This window comes from Oreochromis aureus, linkage group 20 (genome assembly GCF_013358895.1).
Source record: "Oreochromis aureus strain Israel breed Guangdong linkage group 20, ZZ_aureus, whole genome shotgun sequence".
NCBI lineage: Eukaryota > Metazoa > Chordata > Actinopteri > Cichliformes > Cichlidae > Oreochromis > Oreochromis aureus.
In genome coordinates this window covers 32,695,747-32,715,302 of record NC_052961.1, presented here as the reverse complement: position 1 = coordinate 32,715,302, position 19,556 = coordinate 32,695,747, and the positions used below count along the sequence as shown (strand labels likewise).

General features: G+C 37.0%; 1 long non-coding RNA gene across 1 annotated transcript; it reads left to right on the top strand.

The window, feature by feature from the left end:
* Positions 1-11,992: 11,992 nt before the first annotated feature.
* On the top strand, positions 11,993-15,627 carry LOC120435143. The gene is made up of 3 exons (XR_005609548.1): positions 11,993-12,025; positions 13,224-13,250; positions 14,775-15,627. It is a non-coding gene; the product is annotated as an uncharacterized LOC120435143 (long non-coding RNA).
* The last annotated feature ends 3,929 nt before the right edge of the window (positions 15,628-19,556 follow it).

The following is a 19,556-nucleotide window of genomic DNA, read 5'->3' as shown; positions in this document are numbered from 1 at the left end:
CAGACTGGTTTGTAGTGGAGGAATTTGTTGCCAGTTTCTTTCATCTTTAATCCGTATTCATGTTGTAATGTAGTAACTTTTGTGGCACAAATACCACAATATGGCAGAAACACTATGTTTTGGCACAAATACTTTGATTTAGTATACTTTAGCTTCTTCACCCCTTTTCAGCAAAATTTTCATTTTTTTCACCCCTTTTCAGCACAAATTCCATTTTTTTGAGCTGTTTTCAAAAAAAAAAACTCTTTTCAGCAGAAACTCTGCTGATTCATCTCTTTTCAGCGCACGTTTCTGCTCCTTTGCCTTTTTTCTGCAGAAATTCTTCTGATTCACCTCTTTTCTGCAAAATTTTCAGCCTTTTCACCTCTTATCAGCACAATTCTCAGCAGCTTCTGCTCATTTCAGCAGAATTGTCAGTCTGTCCACCTCTTCTCTGTGAGAATGTGTTTGGGTCAGTGAGATGAGTAGCTGCTTTGAGCCTGGTAGGGCCAGGTTCGATTCCTGCTCAGGGCAACATTTTGTTTTCACCACCATACAACTTTTTGCAGTACCTCTGATTGGTGAAAATGAGCAGAACCAGGTTGTTCTTTCATTTCATTTCTTTATTTATTTCACACATGGTTCAACAGTGTTTCTTTTCTACATACAGAACCTTCTGCCTCTTTTCAGCAGAAATTCTGCTCATTCACCTCATCTCTTGTGTTGGAGTGCCCTCTTGTGGCGCCTTTTGGGTAGTGCCTTAGTAAACATGAACACTGCAAAGAAGTGGTATCAGACTGGTTTGTAGTGGAGGAATTTGTTGCCAGTTTCTTTCATCTTTAATCCGTATTCATGTTGTAATGTAGTAGTACCACAATATGGCAGAAACACTATGTTTTGGCACAAATACTTTGATTTAGTATACTTTAGCTTCTTCATCTTCTTCACCCCTTTTCAGCAAAATTTTCATTTTTTCACCCCTTTTCAGCACAAATTCCAGCTTTTTTGGCTGTATTCAGAAAAAAGACAACTCTTTTGAGCAGAAACTCTGCTGATTCATCTCTTTTCAGCGCAAGTTTCTGCTTCTTTGCCTCTTTTCTGCAGAAATTCTGCTGATTCACCTCTTTTCTGCAAAATTTTCAGCCTTTTCACCTCTTATCAGCACAATTGTCAGCAGCTTCTGCTCATTTCAGCAGAATTGTCCATCTCTCCACCTCTTCTTTGTAAGAATGACTTTGGCTCAGGGAAATGAATAGCCACCTTTGAGCAGAAATTCTGCTGATTCATCTCTTTTCAGTGCAACTTATTGCTTCTTTACCTCTTTTCTGCAGAAATTCTGCTGATTCACCTCTTTTCTGCAAAATTTTCAGCCTTTTCACTTCTTCTCAGCACAATTCTCAGCAGCTTCTGCTCATTTAGCAAAATTGTCAGATTCTCCATCTCCTGTTTTTGAGAGAAAGAGTTTGGTTCAGTGAGATGAGCAGCTACCTTGAGACGAGAAGGGCCAGGTTCAAATCCTGGTCATGGCAAAACCTGTTTTCAGTTTTCTCTTTTGTTCTTTTGTTCTGCCTCTTTTCTGCAGAAACTCTGCTGATTCATCTCTTTTCAGCGCAAGTTTCTGCTCCTTTGCTCTCTTTTCTGCAGAAATTCTGCTGATTCACCTCTTTTCTGCAAAATTTTCAGCCCTTTCACCTCTTATCAGCACAATTCTCAGCAGCTTCTGCTAATTTCAGCAGAATTGTCAGTCTGTCCACCTCTTCTCTGTGAGAATGTGTTTGGGTCAGTGAGATGAGTAGCTGCTTTGAGCCTGGCAGTATATCTGTTATGTTATAGTATTACTACTAAATCACAGTATTTCTGCCAATTCAAGGAGGCTGACTGTTACTAAGTGCATCAGTGTACATAGGTCATCTCTTGTGTTGGAGTGCCCTCTTGTGGCGCCTTTTGGGTAGTGCCTTAGTAAACGTGAACACTGCAAAGAAGTGGTATCAGACTGGTTTGTAGTGGAGGAATTTGTTGCCAGTTTCTTTCATCTTTAATCCGTATTCATGTTGTAATGTAGTAGTACCACAATATGGCAGAAACACTATGTTTTAGCACAAATACTTTGATTTGGTATACTTTAGCTTCTTCACCCTGTAGGCAAAATTTTCATTTTTTCACCCTTTTCAGCACAAATTCCAGCTTTTTGGCTGTTTTCAGAAAAACAAAACTCTTTTCAGCAGAAACTCTGCTGATTCATCTCTTTTCAGCGCAACTTATTGCTTCTTTACCTCTTTTCTGCAGAAATTCTGCTGATTCACCTCTTTTCTGCAAAATGTTCAGCCTTTTCACCTCTTATCAGCACAAATCTCAGCTGTTTTCAGAAAAAAAACTCTTTTGAGCAGAAATTCTGCTGATTCATCTCTTTTAGGCGCAACTTATTGCTTCTTTACCTCTTTTCTGCAGAAATTCTGTTGATTCACCTCTTTTCTGCAAAATTTTCAGCCTTTTCACTTCTTCTGAGCACAGTTCTCAGCAGCTTCTGCTCTTTTAGCAAAATTGTCAGTTTCTCCATCTCTTGTTTTTGTGAGAATGAGTTTGGTTCAGTGAGATGAGCAGCTGCCTTGAGACCAGAAGGACCAAGTTCAAATCCCGGTCGTGGCAAAACCTGTTTTCAGTTTTCTCTTTTGTTCTGCCTCTTTTCTGCAGAAATTCTGCTCATTCACCTCATCTCTTGTGTTGGAGTGCCCTCTTGTGGCGCCTTTTGGGTAGTGCCTTAGTAAACGTGAACACTGCAAAGAAGTGGTATCAGACTGGTTTGTAGTGGAGGAATCTGTTGCCAGTTTCTTTCATCTTTAATCCGTATTCATGTTGTAATGTAGTAGTACCACAATATGGCAGAAACACTATGTTTTAGCACAAATACTTTGATTTAGTATACTTTAGCTTCTTCAGCTTCTTCACCCCTTTTCAGCAAAATTTTCATTTTTTCACCCTTTTCAGCACAAATTCCAGCTTTTTGGCTGTATTCAGAAAAAATTAACTCTTTTGAGCAGAAACTCTGCTGATTCATCTCTTTTCAGCGCAAGTTTCTGCTTCTTTGCCTCTTTTATGCAGAAATTCTGCTGATTCACCTCTTTTCTGCAAAATTTTCAGCCTTTTCACCACTTATCAGCACAATTGTCAGCAGCTTCTGCTCATTTCAGCAGAATTGTCCGTCTCTCCACCTCTTCTTTGTAAGAATGACTTTGGCTCAGGGAAATGAATAGCTGCCTTTGAGCAGAAATTCTGCTGATTCACCTCTTTTCTGCAAAATTTTCAGCCTTTTCACTTCTTCTCAGCACAATTCTCAGCAGCTTCTGCTCATTTAGCAAAATTGTCAGTTTCTCCATCTCTTGTTTTTGAGAGAAAGAGTTTGGTTCAGTGAGATGAGCAGCTGCCTTGAGACGAGAAGGGCCAGGTTCAAATCCCGGTCATGGCAAAACCTGTTTTCATTTTTCTTTTGTTCTTTTGTTCTGCCTCTTTTCTGCAGCAATTCTGCTGATTTACCTCTTTTCTGCAAAATTTTCAGCCTTTTCACCCCTTATCAGCACAATTCTCAGCAGCTTCTGCTCATTTTAGCAGAATTGTCGGTCTCTCCTCCTCTTTTTTTTGAGAATGAGTTTAGCTCAGTGAGATGAGTAGCTGCCTTGAGACCAGGAGGGCCAGGTTCAAATCCTGCTCAGGGCAACATGTTTTTTTTTCACCACCATACAACTTTTTGCAACTTTTCATCTTTTTCAGCTTTTCAGCAGACAGCTTCAGCGTTAAGGCATCCACACAGCATTTTCGCAGGAAATGCAAATTTTTCTAGTTGTGTGGATGCTGGAGGCATCCACACTATTGAGTTCCTGTTTCTCTTTATTCTTTATTATTATTATTATTATTATTATTCTTCAAGTTGCTTCCGTTTTCCGCTTTTTTTGGACTTTAACTACTTCCACAATTTTCAGCCGATTTTCACCGTTCAAATTTTAAACTATTCTACTATTTCTGCTAATTTCTGCAATGACTTTTGGTATTTTCTGCTATTATACTTTTTAAAATATTAAGCTTTTTTCCTTTAATTTGTCCCATTGAAATGAATGGGAAACTTCCGCAATTCTGCTAAAACTTACTCTTTTTTGAAACTTAACTACTTTCTCATACTTTCGCCTAGAACAACCATTCAAATTTTAAAATGTTCACAAATTATTGGGCTATTCATGAATGATTCAGCTTTTTCATATCTGTTACCGTTTTCATCTTATCCCTCTTTAAGTTTTGAGTTTCATCTTTGTGATTTTTCACAAAATACATGCGTTGTTATGGTTGCTATGCAGTTGGTTCTAAGTGAGCCACTGTACCTTTGGCAATTTTCTCTTCATGTCCGAACAACTTCTTGCTACTCGCTCAATTTTCACTCAACCCCCACAAATTATACATCAAAACGTAGGTATTTTTGCTGGCTTTCAGAAAATGTCAATATCATTGTTGTGAGATTTATAGAATTTTGGCAAATCTCCTCAGACCAACACAAAGTCGCAAAACTCTCCATAGAAAGTCAATGGAGAGTTTCTTCAAAATCATCGCTTGATTTCTCTAATGAGAGGCATATTCGAATCGTCATATCTCCTTAACGAAGCGAAGTTAAAACATGAGGCTTGTCCCAGATATCTTCAGACACTCCTGACGCTCACAATTCAAGAATTTTCTTCTCACCTATTACCGTTCTGAAATGAGTTAGACTTGTTTGAGGGTAGGAAATTAGTCCTTCGCTCAGATTTCTTCAGATTTCAAACTCTGAAATGAACAACTTTTTCTCTCTCGTCATATCTTTTTTTTGATTTCCACAGAGACCTGAAAATTTCCATGACTGTTCACCAAAGCCTGCTGTCTCTTACGGTGAAAGAATGATATCGATACTCCAAATAGATTTAGAGTTAGAAAGCATTGTTTGAGGGCAAGTCAAGGCAGTTTTCGTTCGCCTCTACTCAGTTATGGTGCATTAGAAGTGAAATATCTTCAATAATTCATATTTTAATGATAAAGTGTCAACACTTGAAGATTCCCCATCTCTTCTGAACAAAACGGTGTAAGAATGACCGTTCTAGCCCCTACGGTTAGGAAATTATGGCCATTTGTTTGAGAGGAATCCTCACTATGAGAAATACACTGCAGAAATCCTGTCTCTCTCTGTGCTGAGTGTGTAAAAACGGCTGCACCTGTTTTAAGGGAAAAAAGTACACAGCCTCTCTGATTGGTGGATTCAAATTTAGCAGCTCCCAGGCTGCTTGACTGACCTAGAAACTTGCTTGTCTCTCCTGTGTGTGTGTGTGTGTGTGTGTGTGTGTGTGTGTGTGTGTGTGTGACAGAGAGAGAGAGAAAGGGAGGCGAGAGAGAGTTTTATGGGAGCATCTTATTATATGATTTAAATTCAATATATTTAGACTGGTTGACTGAATTTGATCCTGTGTGTATGTCTCTGTGCATGTGTGTTTCCATATGTGTCCATATTTGTGATTGTGTCACTGTTATACTTTTTTTTGCTGATTTTTTTCATTTAACAATTACATTTGAGGGACCCTTAGCATGTTCAGGATTCTTTCAGCTGTCCATTGTGACTGTTATACTTTTTTTGCTGCTGATTTTTTTTCAATTAACAATTAGATTTGAGGGACCCTTAGCATGTTCAGGATTTTTCCAGCTGTCCATTTTGCTTTTCCAATTTTTCTATAAGTTAATACTGTTGTGCTAAGTCATAGCATTTCTGCTGCTTTTCAGTATTTGTGCTAAATACAGCATTTCTGCTAAATCATACTATTTCTGCTATTTTATGAGATTTGTGCCAAATACAGCATTTCTGCTAAATCATACTATTTCTGCTATTTCATAAGATTTGTACTAAATATAGTGTTTCTGCCAAATATAGTATTTCTGCTTAATTATAGTATTTCTGCCATTTTATAGTATTTGTGCTAAAACATAGTATTTCTACTAAATGTAGTATTTATGCTTAATCATACTATTTGTATATATTTCTGCCAGGTCCCCAGGCAGCTAATCCTCTGTGAGGACTGATACATATAAAATTTACATATCAGGGCCTGCACGGCTTCCCAGCCAGCCAATCATATCTGAGGTCTGCCCTTTCTTCTCTCGTCATATCTCAGCGACTGATGTACAAAGAGCAATGCAAATCACAGTCAAAGTACATGAAAGTACGCTGATTCACCCAGTACAAGAATTATGCTTGTAGTCCACCTAGTTTTTGAGTTACACGACGTTTTGTAACTCCAAAAAAGTGTGTTTTTTGCCTCTCACCACAATCTAATTCTGACTGCTCACCACCATGTTTTCCAGGAACTCGCTCTCTTTCCCAGTGGCACAGCTGGTAATGACACAGGTCTGCAACCCAAAGGTCGTGGGTTCAATTCCACCTTGGTCGACATCTTTTTTCCCCTACAAATTAATACACTATCACAGACCACTAATTCATATTCATCATTTATTACAATTATGAAAACTTTTTACCAGCTTTTCTAATATGGACCTCACATTCTTCTTAACACTCCATGGCACAAATACTCTTCCCTTTAGGCTCTGTGCATGTCTGTGTGTATAAATATTTCTCCCATTTTAAAGTATTACTCCTCCATAATTGTATTTCTGTTAAATCAAAGTACTTTTACAACATCTTAAGACTTCTGCTCAACCATAGTATTTCTGCTAAATTTTAGTATTTTGCCAAATCATGGTTTTTGTGCCAAATCATAACATTTGTGTTATGTTATAGTATTACTACTAAGTGGAGGAATTTCTGTCATGTTACAGTATATGTGCTGATTACAGTATTTCTGCTAAATCATAGTATTTCTACTATATTATATTTTTCTTTCTAAATATAGCATTTCTGCGATCTAATTGTATTTCTGCTATGTTATAATATTTGTGCTAAACCAGAGTATTTGTGCTGAAACATAGTATTTCTGCCAAATGATAGTATTTCTGTCAAATTATAGTATTTGTGCTAAAACAGTATTAATTTAAAATTACAATATTCATAGTTCATCACAGTGTCTCTGGTAAATCACAGTATTTCTGCTATGTTGTACTATTTTTCTAAATCATACACTGTAAAATGTAATATTGTGTTTAATTAAAAATATTAAATAGGCTGAACTCAGTTTTTATCAATTTGTTATTAGAACTCAATTTAAATAAGTTACCAGTACTTTTTATGCAAAAACGCTGATAAACTCCATTTATTTGAGTTGTCTTAACTTAGAAAAACTAAGTAAGCTGGAAGTTTTGCTTCTCAGTGCGGAAGGATGAAAGATGTGTTTTGAAAATGCCACGTGACTACCGTCCTCCTCCTCTCGGATCAGTCCGCATGTTCACGGTGCATTTTTATGGAATATGTTGAGCAAACCTGGAGAAGCTCAGCTCAAGATATTATTGTTGTCATTGCTGTGGATCTTTACCTGATACACTGACTTGGTGAGTAAATGTTTACTCTTATTCAAACTGATTTGTGGCTTCTCTTAGTTTAGCACCAGGTTTAAAATCTTGCTAGCTAGTTAGTGTTAGCCTAGCGTTGCTGCTGCCGCTGGGCTCATGTTACTAAAATTAACACCACAGCCTTAAAAACCTTACATAAAACTATGTGGTGAAATTTTCTGTTGATTGTTTGAAATAAATAAGTGAGATAAGAGCCCAGACAAAATTCTTCGGGAGGTGCAGCCGTTAGGGGTGGGGTAGGTGTGGGATGTGGGGGGTGGATAACAGAGCTCTCCGAAAACGTGGAAGCACTTTTGCAAATTTGTGATATTTTGATAAATTAAGTAGATATTTGAGCTTTACACAGCTACATTCTCGCCTGAAAATATCTTAAAAGGTTATTTTGTGACCCAGAAAGGGTAGTCTGGGGAAAAGGAGGATCGCATTTGTCGGCCACGGTTGTCGGAGCCTGTGCGTGCTTGTAAGCGCGGCAATGGCGGAGGAGCGCCGCTGAAAAACTTATTACTTTTTCTGGGTCACAAAATAAACTTTTAGATATTTTCAGGCGAGATTGTAGCTGTGTAAAGCTCAAATATCCGCTTCGATTTATCAAGACATCACATATTTGCAAAAATGCTCCGACGTTTTCGTAGATGTCTATTTTTTTTCATGCTTTGTGGCAGCTTTAGAACATCTGTGGCATCTATTAATGTCAAATCTAGCCTTTATTTAACAACATAAGCAAACTCTATGTTACAATGATTGCACAGCCATTAAGGATCAAATCAGTTTCTGAAAAATGTTCTGTTTTTTCTCCTCTGCTTGCTTCTTACTGTCTTTGAGGCTCGGGACCAGCACTCCTGTTGTTGGACAGAAAGACATCAGTAAGTATTTTGGTTTTCCAATATATTAGCAACTGTCAGTGACATTTATATTAATCAGGCTGAACTTTAATCATACTTTAGATCAGCCTGTTTTACTTATTGTTTTATTTGTGCTTTGGTTTGGGGAAGTTGTTTCTTTACTGATCTTTTCCTGTCTTCTGTTATTAGACTTGAGATATGACTGCACTATGCTGTTGCTGGTGACTCCAGTTAATTCTACAAGACATGCTGTGTAAGTAAACAAACAACAACAGTTTAGTCTGCATTTCTTGAAAGATCACATCCCCCAAACTTAGTTTAGAGGGTCTACACTGTATATAGTGAAGTCTGCAAGTTTTCTAACAGCAAAATTTGTTTTGTGCCCAAAATCATTTTGCACATCATTAGAATGAAAGTTATTGGCCATGTTTGCATAGCCCTTTTTAAAATGATGCTTTCATGACATTATTGTATGCTGGGTGGTGGTCACTATGCAGACTGACAATTGGGACATTGAATGTCACCTCTCCGGTGGGGAGGGAGCCTGAGATCGTCTAAATTGGAGTCTGTTCTATACCAAATTCAGAAAAAAAATGTTTTAAGAAAGCAATTAAGTTCATGTTCCAAAAAATATGACTATTTGCTTGCAGGACACCAGGAGAGATGAGTCCTCCGTCACAGATGGTGTGGTCAGTGAAGATGGTCGCCTGCAGGTTCAAGCTCATTGCATCTCCAACCCACATCCACTGCCACTGTACTTAAGGGAAGTTAAAGACTTTCTTCTGCACCTACATTTGGATCACCTCGATCCATGACAGTCATTCAGGCAGTGATGCCTGGACTGGAAACAAGCCGTCCTTAAAATAATACAACATTCCAGCTCATGTGTTGGAATGGAAAACAAATGTGTTGTTTAAATTAGAGACTGCACTTGTGACAGAACAATACATATTTTATTTTTATTATATAAGTAATGTAAGTACAAAACAAACTGTGGTAGACCTAAACTTATTTTCAGAATAATTACATCTGAGACTTTGTTTCATTGTAAGATTATAACAGTGATGGCAATATAATTGTTTGTTGTTCAGCAGAACAGTGTCCAGTATGTTGGCTGTTGTACTTTGTGTTTGAAAATAAAAGTTGGGCTCATTTTAACATCATTACAAAAATTGTTGTTAATTATTTTAATCATATTCAGGTTACCACAAATTGTTTTTTCATTTAGTTGAGCTTAACATTTTTGTCAGTAGGTAAACAATTAGTATTGTACAGTCAGAAATATCAAGTTATTGTTAATACTGCAGACTTGCAATGTATAAGTTGTCCTAACAGTCATCTTAAGTAAGCTTTACTTAGTTTTTTTGAGGCAACGAGTTTCCATAATTTTTTTGAGTTCTGGGAACTAACAAGGCTGTACAGTGTACTCAAAATGAGTAAGTTGCCCTAACTTGGTCATCTTACGTAAACTTGATCCAATTTTTTTGAGTTCTGGGAACAAATGAGCTTGTACAGAGTACTCAAAGTAAATAAGTTGACCTAACTTAGTCATTTTTAGCTAAGCTTTACTCAATTTTTTTGAGGCAACGAGTTTCCATAATTTTTTTGAGTTCTGGGAACTAATTAGATTTTACAGTGTAGTGTTTGTGTAATGTTTAAGTATTTTTGGCTAAATATATTCTTTCTGTTATCTTATACTATTTCTCCTAAATTCTTGTATTTTTGAGAAGATATCATGTTTCTGGTAAGTTACAATATTTCTGCTAAGTTCTACTATGTTATTGTATTTCTGCCAAGTATTATGTTTTCTTTATGTTATTGCAGTTCTGCTAAGTAATTACATTGTTGCTAGGTTCTTATGCTTCTGCAAAGTTATTACAAATTTCTGCAACGTTTCAGCTTTTCAGCTAGTTTTTGCAGACAGCTTCAGCTTTGAAGCTGAAGCTTCATGAACACCAACACCAGCTCCTTGGTGTTGGTGTTCAGAAGAAGACTGTTCCTATTACTGCAGTCAGTTAAATAAATCTATCATAATACAGTACATTTTAACATAATGACCTTGTTTATTTATGTCTTTTAACCATTATTTCAAATTCAAAGAATCCTGTTTGAAACATTTATTAAACTTATAGAATTAAATTTCTGCTAGTTGTTTTTTGTTGCAAAAAAATCTAGTATAATAATATTTAAATTTACATATATTTTTCACGTTTTCAATGCCAAGTTTGTGTAATGGCGAAATTTCCCACTACCCGTGAATGCCTCTTTTTTTATGTCTCTGGCTGACTCCTTAATCTCCGCCCACTCTCTGCTGGATCCCTGCCGGTAAGCCTGCTTCTCTGTCTCTCTTCTCTGAAATGAAATGTCTACAAGCTGTTTGAGTGATTTACCCAGTTGTTGTTAGTGACTTATAAAGCCAGTCGAAGTACAAGTCATGTAAAAGTAACACAATGGCTGCTTTTTTTAGTGAAACGTTGTAATTTTAGTATTTAAAAGGCGTGTTTGGCATGCTAGCCCTAACAACCTAAGCGCTAACGCCTAGCCTAGCTCCTATAGGCCCAGTGTGAAATTAATATGGTTCATTTGATTGTTTAATACAGTTATTGTGTTTTATTTGGTTCATTCGGTGTGTTAGTGTTTCTGAGTCTCTTAGGGAAGCTGAAGTTAGTTCTCCTCTTCACAAATCAGTCAGTTAAAACGGCCTCATTCTTTAGGTTGTAAGGTAATGAGCCGCCATTTTAGAACCACTGATTAGCTGCTGAAGCAGCAGGGTGGCAACTTCAAAGGAGCCATTTTACTCCCTCTGACTGAAAGCCGGGAGAAAAAGAGTCACGTGCCTGTGCCGGTGTGTGTTTGTGTTGTGGGTTAATTAACAGAAGGGAGAGAGCGAGTAAGGATAAAACACATAATATAAGAATAACATCTCTTAACAAGAAATTTTTTTAAATTAATTCATTCTAGTTTTTTAGTCAAATTTTAAGAACTCTTTAACAAACACTTGTTTGTGCAGGTTGTTTTTTGTTTTTTTTAAATAAAACCTACACCTGCAGCTCTGTTTAACTTCTCACTTTGTGAAAAATGAATGAAATATAAAAAAGGCCACCTTCAAATAAATAAAATGCAGCAGTGTGCCATTAATATAATAAATTATGATATGTAGATATTTAAAACAACAGCATATTAAATGATACTAAATGATACTGTGTGCAGGTGATGATATTTTTAGGAAGCAGAATTTGAATGCCCACCAACTCAAATGTTGAAGCCTACAAATATATCATCCAAGCTTTCATTTATGATTGTTCATGCTTTTAAATTGTGATGTCAGAATTTGATAAAGTGTGCACTGCTAGGTGTAGGAAATCATTGCTTATTAAATCTACTCTGTTATCTAATAGCACCAAACTAATAGAGCTATCACATAACTGAGAAACTTGTGTGGCTTATTATAAATGGATGAAACCACATTTTACCTTAATGAAGACAGTAATCTTTAATAAGGTGTAGAAAAAAGAGGTGAGTTGTTTGTTGCTGTGGTAAACAAAAAGTGTACTGAATCTTTTGGACTACACAGAGTGATGCAGTATTGATTGTGATGCTGATTTGAGTTGTTTCATTCTGTGTTTTTGTGCTTTGTCTTTTGTTACACAGAGTGAAAGAAATCTTTGGTTTTGCCTTTGCTGGTAAGTAAACAGTGATTGTAACTGAAGCAGTATGAACCTGGCATTTGGCAAGCACATTTGGCAACTTACATACAGTAGTTTGACTTTTTGTGATATGTTTCCATTTACTGATTGGCAAAAACACAGGATTTGTGACCTGTAGCAGCAAAGCCCCCACACAGGGCCTCTGACTGTCCCTGAAGTTTAATAGCCCATTTATGTATGATTTAAATTTTTTATGGCTTATTGAATCCAAACATAGTTAAATGTCGGATGTCTTTATACAGTTGTTCATTTTCTCCTTATGTTTGTGGATTTAAGTAGCAGACAAAACAATGAAAGTGTTTTAGGGGAGTCAGTATAAGTGGTTGCTCAAACACTTAAGAGCTGCACAGGTATTGATTCATATTGTCTCTCAAATTCTGCTGATGTAGTACATTAAAGTCAGAACACTGTAGAAGTATTTTGCCTGACTCGGTATAAGTAATAGCTTTAACAGTTAAGCAATAATAAAAACGAAGAGAACCAGAGGTGTGAGTGGACAGCCAGTGTGTCTAATTAGTTTATTACTTATTTAGTGAATATGTGTTTTAAAATTAAATAGAAATGTTGCCAAAAATGGACATTGCAACATACATAAATATTCCTAGCAACGGGTACAATTAAAGGACTTTTTAGTGTAATATTTTAAGACATTTAATTTTAATCACAAAACATTCTGCACCTCTGTTATTGTAACATGTCAATATTTACATGTATTTTAGGATTTGCATATTCATATCAGACTAACCAAAACATGATGAGGTTTTCTGTTGCTTCTGATTTAAAGAATTACTTTGTATTTAATGTTTTTAACCTGAAAGGACATTAAAAGTTTTGGTTTTTCACACTTTATTAGCTCTGACCTGTTGTAGAAAATGTTGGAGCCACAAGGTTTCTGTGTAGGAAATATTTGGTGTATCCTGCACTTGTGCCAACAAATATTGGTCCCTGTTCTTTGCATTTCTGTAGTAATAATGCTTTTATTACACATGCTAAAGCCATGTGAGACCCTGCAGTTCAATTATCTCCTCTTTAGACTACAGTGAACTTAAAAAAGCTTAAAGTAATTGAGGATTTTACTAGTTAATTTGTCTCACAGTAAATCGGATTGTGTGTGAAGAGGCTCAACAGTCTGTATCATCAAACAGTGATCTGATGAATTGTTTCCTTTCTCTAGACTGCTGATCTGATCGTCTCAAGTCTGGTAAGTAAAGGTTTTTCTGAGGTGCAGTGCTGGGAAATGTTTCTCATTAAAGGAGATTCAGTGTAGTGCTGTGAGTCAGCACAGCTATTTGTGATTATCAAAAGTCATCAAATCCTAGAAAAGTCTGTGTAAACATTTCCAGACCTACAGAGGTCAGTAGGTTATTGTAGCAGCGCATATTTTTTCACATTAGAGCAGCTCATGAACAGCAGTTTAGGTACAATTAAGTCTTCAAGTAGGGCCTTGTGGATTTCAAAAGCTTCTTTCCCTTCATTAAATTAAGTCACTGTCTGAAAACTGCTCTTTGAATTAGTCTTTTTATTAAAGATTTTGTTGATGACTGGAAAAAATCAAAAGCACAGATAGAGCATTCATTTCTGTATTTTATGATTAAATGATCTACAAAGAAATTATCGTCATACTACATTTTTAATTAGGCCTTTAAGTCGGCCATTATAAGTACGTCCTAGATTTAGTGGAGTGCTTATGGCTGTGTATTAAACATGTGACTGAAATATGTAGAAACTGCTTTGTAGGAACCATCCATCTCCAAATTTATCATTTTGCTAAAAGTCATACTGAGTAAAGTATTGTTTACTTTTATGTTAACGGATCTCAAATCCCTGTTTCTGTGTGCCCAGATATTATGATGTACTGTTGTCCCAGGTAAGTACACACAGAAACAGGGATTTGAGAACTTTGGGGATTAAGGAACATGTGATGTGGCATAAATTTTAAGCAGGTGGCCTGAAACTGTCTGCTCTAACCTCCGTGTATGGGTTTTGTTCTACCATATGATATTTACAGTAGGTTATTGTAGCAGCACATCTTGGTTTAAGTTTATAGACACTGTTTGTTTTATTGTGTTAATACAATCTAAAAGTTTCTTTAGAATAGTTCCACCACCATTTTGAGCATTTTCAATAAGTTCAGTCCAATAATGTACTGTGAAACTCTTCAATATGTAAAGCCCTGTATGTACTGTATTTTTGGATTATAATATGCATTCAGGTAACCAAATATTCAGATAAGTCTAACTTTACCTCATTCGCAATAACTCTCAACATTTTTCAATTGTAACACATAACAATACACTCACTTTTTCAGTTCAGTCCTCTTCCACAAATATATCAAATTCTTCTTGATCAGTATGAATTCTGCTTCGTAAACATGTCTCTTAACAGATGCCAGGTCCTCATGCACACAATATTATATTGAACCACAGTACGAATTACTCCACGAGGCTCCTGACTACAGTAGCTGTAATGCTCCAACAATCCATCAAGCGGTGCAGCTTTTGTAGCTTACCAAAGTCGTACTAAAACATTTTGACAGATTTTTGAGCACCTTGTACCATATAAAATTGGTTTGAGGTCACTAAGCACAGCCAGAATTAATATGTAAGGTAAACTGTTAATTTTTGAGAAAACTAAAGGATTTTAAGTGTGACTTATAGTCCGAAAAATACTGGAAAGCCATGTTTATTGGAAATATGCCTAATTCCAGTCCCTTTTTGTCTTACAGGTGACCTGCTGCAGAAAACCCTCTCCCTCTATCGTTGACAAGCAATTAACAAGCAAATTCAGTCTGTCCTATCACTCTCCCTCTCCCTGCTCCATCTTTTTTGACAAGCCATTCTATCTTCTATCATTTCTCCGCCATGAGCTCTATCTAATTTGACAAGCTTAAACCTGTGTTGACAAGAAACCAAGTTTGACAAGAAACCAAGTTTGACAAGAAACCAAGTTTGACAAGAAACCAAGTTTGACAAGAAATTGAAGTTACCACAACTTCGTCGATCTGTTTTCAGAAATCTGAGAGATCTCCGCTCTCACTGCTCTTTCTTTCCTGAAATTAAACTCTCTCATATCCACTCATTTTGCTGGAAATTACAAGTAAAAAGTTGAATATACAGTAGTGGAATTACAGTACAGTAGAACTCACTGTAGAAACTACTCACAGAGCCCTACATTTGTCATCTTAATTTTGCATTACACTTTGAAATAAACACTGATAGTTTGGCTTAGAAGTGCAATTATTTTGATAAATTATATAAAATATACACCTTTTTTGAGATTTATTTGTAGTAAGATAATCTGGTTATTTTGTAATACATACATTCAGACTGTTATATTCACATAAATATTAAATTTGATTCAAATACATTTTTCAAGTCTATTTCATTGGCTATAACATTTGACTACAAGTTTATACTATTATTATTTAAGGACAAAGCCTTTTTTGTCACTCAGTGTAAGTGTTCAGTTACAGTTGTCATCTAGAGGCTCTCCTGAGAACCCAGATTTCCTGTTTCCTGACTGCTGCAGAACATCCAGCTGAAGAATCCTCATCACCTGTCATCTGATCACCACACCATCACAGCTCCTTATATTTGCTTTAAATTTTAAATATTTACACAAAGTCTACTTAAAAGCTAAGAGTTTTATTATAGCCTGTTGATTGATTGTTGAGATTTATTCTGCATATTACATTACAGAAGTATAGACCTATTTGTTATCCAGTCTGGTTAAAAAAAAATATAAGAAGTAATAATATACAGTTTTTGAAAAAAGTTACAATAAAACAGACCAAAGTGTTTTCAAAGAACTTTAAATAACTTTTATATTGAGTTTGTATTTAAGTCAGCCTTTTACATTAATTCTGATAAAGCTCTGATTTAAGAGAAACTTGAGTCATTAGTTTTTCAGTGTTTACAGGTTGAGTTTTGTTTACATTTGTGTATAAGTACATATAAGTTCCAGTTTGTACTTCAATAAAATGCCAAGAAAAGGTCAAAGGTCGCAGTCCCAGAAGCTTAGATGGCAAAAGCAGAAAGAACAGGTAAATGTTTCTCAGAGCGGTGAGCAGGTAAATGTGTCTGTTATAACTATTCCCAGTCCAGAAGTGCAGAGCAGCGTTCAGACAGCCGCAGTGTCTTATGCAGATGTGGTAAAGAGAGGTGTTCGCTCAGCATGTGTGCCAAATGCTAAAGTACAGCAGGTAATCCAGACTGAACCCCAGGTAACTGTGCAAACGCAGCATGATGGAGAAGCTCCAGGACCATCTCATGTACAGGTTACAAACAGTGAAAGTCGTCCACGAGTGAGTAGCATCTGTGCGTCCCGAAGCCAGGCTTCTCCTAGGTATGGAGAGTACAGGAATCAGCAATGCATGGCTAACAGTTTGGTTTTCCTGTCATTCTTACATGAGGATGAATTCATTACTAGAGCAGATCTAAACCGTGTGTTGGACAAAGGCCATGCCGTGTATTCAGATGCCAGAAAGAGGTTTGTGAACAGCGTGTTTCTAGCCTGTGATGAGCTTCCCACAGTGGTCACCAGCCGCGAACACGAGTATCAAGTGGACATGTCTCAGTTTGCTCATTACGGCACATTTGATGGTACAGCTCATCTTCCGAGCCTTGAACAGGGACTACAGTGTTTGGCTTCAGAGTTTCGCTACGCTTTGCTAGTCATGGGAGGAACAGTCATCGCAGTTTGCAGGCTGACTTCAGGTGAATCGCATACTTTGACCCTCACCCACGTAAGTCTACAGGAATGCCATTGTCACTAAGTGTAAGTGGTGGAACTGCAGTAATGTTAAAATTCACACGTCTTAACGACATGATTGACAGGATCAAATGTTTGTACCGAATGTTTAGCATCGCACCAACCTGCACTTATGAGCTACAGCCCATCGAGTTTCACAATGAAAACGCTGCTCACCAAAGAGATGCTAATCAAAACACCGAATACAGACAATGCGCTACAAGTGCTCCAGCACCAGATTTAAATGAACCTGTTCCTGAATTAAACTCCCAGACATCCACTGAGCAGACACAGAAAACTGTGAGTGACACTTTAACCACAGAAGTGACATCATCCAGAGTGGATTATTCAAATGAGACAGCTGCTGCTGAAAGCAACCATCGTCCTTCTGATTTTTTACAAAAAGAAACATCTGCATCTTCTTTGAGAGAACCTCAGGTAACATCAGATTCTGTTCCTCAGAAGGATCCAACCGCTGCCTCCTGTTCAACCAAGACAACACAGGAACTTTCACATAAACTGCTGAAATATAGTAAACAGGAAAGGAAAAAAAATGAGGAGAAGATCACTGGCCCAACAAAAACTACCAGAAAGAAAGGAAAATCAGAAAAGAAAGAAAGGCAGATGTACACTTCCAATGAAAGCTTTGAGGCAAAGAAAAGAAATTCCAGTGGAAAGTCTAATGATCCTGGTCACAGACAAAAGAAGAGTGTGTACAAAAGTAATCTATATAAGCTAAATCCTACATATAGAGAGAAACAGAGGGAACATTTGAGAAAGATCTATAAGGAAAGAGATGATTTTAAGGAAAAACAGAAGGAGCAAATGAGAAGGATCTATAGAGAAAGTGCCAAAATTAGAGAGAGAAAAAGAGAACGTGTCATAAGGATGTATAAAGACAATCCTATATTCAAAGAAAAGCAGAAGGAACGAATAACAAGAACATACAGAGAATCTCCCGTGTTCCGAGAAAAGCAGAAGGAACGAATAACAAGAACATACAGAGAATCTCCCGTGTTCCGAGAAAAGCAGAAGGAACGAATAACAAGAGCATACAGAGAATCTCCCGTGTTCCGAGAAAAGCAGAAGGAACGAATAACAAGAACATACAGAGAATCTCTCGTGTTCCGAGAAAAGCAGAAGGAACGAATAACAAGAACATATAGAGAATCTCCCGTGTTCCGAGAAAAGCAGAAGGAACGAATAACAAGAACATACAGAACTTGTGCTGAATTCAGAGAGAAACATAAAGCTTACATGAGGTCATATGTTTCTAACCTATATAAAGAAAGTGAAGAATTTAGACAGAAAAAACAATGTTATATCACTAAACGTTATGGAGAAGAGAGACAATTTCAGCAGCAACACAAGGACAATATGAGAGAACGAATGAGAGTAAAATATTGGAACAGTTTTTCTTTTAGACAGATGCATAATATCAGATGTGCAATGAACATAAAAAGAAAATATCGTCAGATGCATCGACCAGCTGAAAGTTTACAGTCTCATCCAGATAACACTTTAATGAATGAGGCCATATCTCGTTTCAGATCAAACATTAAGTCAGCACCATCTTATGTTTGTACTGTTTGTCTAAAAGCTTCTTTTCCTAATCAGGTGAAAATCTGCAAAAGAGAAAATTACTCAAAACACGAAACTGTAGCTCAGCAGTGTCTAACTGGTAAATTTGTTCATATGTGTGATGAAGCATGTAATGATCACTGCAGCTTTCCTGTTGAGAGAAAAAAGGAGTATATCTGTCACACGTGTCACAGTTCCCTCAAAAGTGGACGCATGCCAAGGCTTGCTGCTGTTAACGGTTTAGATCTGCAGGATATTCCAGCTGAACTGTGTGATCTTAACATTCTGGAGAGACATCTGATTGCCAAATGCATACCTTTTGCTAAGATTATTCCACTTCCAAAGGGCAGACAAAGACTCATACGTGGTAATGTGGTGTGTGTACCATCTGAAGTCCAACAAACAGTTGACTGTTTACCGAGGCTCAGAAGCCAATCACAGATAATGAGGATCAAGCTGAAAAGACGACTGTGCTACAAAGGCCATCAGCTGTTCCAGACTGTCACCTGGTCTAAACTCATTCAAGCCCTGCGTAAACTGAAACAGATTCATCCGCAGTACACAGATATTGTTATCAGAGATGATGCATTGCTTTGTGATCCAACGTTACCTGATGATGACAGCAGTGATGAAGCCAGCATGGCAAGTGATGATTATGATGAAGCAGATTTAATGGAAATTGACAACTATGAAAAAGATGCCCTTTTGTGCGAAAGGGAGTCTGAAAGTGAACAAGATATTAACATGCTATCCTGTGATGAACAACCAGAGGAACAAAATCCAGAGGAACCAGAAAGTGATTTGAACAATGGAGGTTTTGCTCTAGAAAGTTGTCTGCAGCCTGTTGACATTTCAGAAGAGATTCTCTGTTTCACTGATAACACATATTGTGTGGCTCCTGCAGAAAGAAACAATCCTGTTAGCTTCTTCAGAACTCCTCATTTGGAAGCCATGGCATTTCCTGTGCAGTTTCCTACTGGTCAGAATACACTGGATGAAAAGAGACGTCTTAAACTCACACCAAGTGCTTACTTCAAGTCAAGGCTTTTCAACATTGATGCAAGATTTGCTAAAGATACGAATTACCTGTTTTTCTCACAGTTTGTCACTGAAATACACTTGGCTAATTCCAGCATGACAATACAGCTAAGGAAAGGTAAAACTATGACCAAAGATG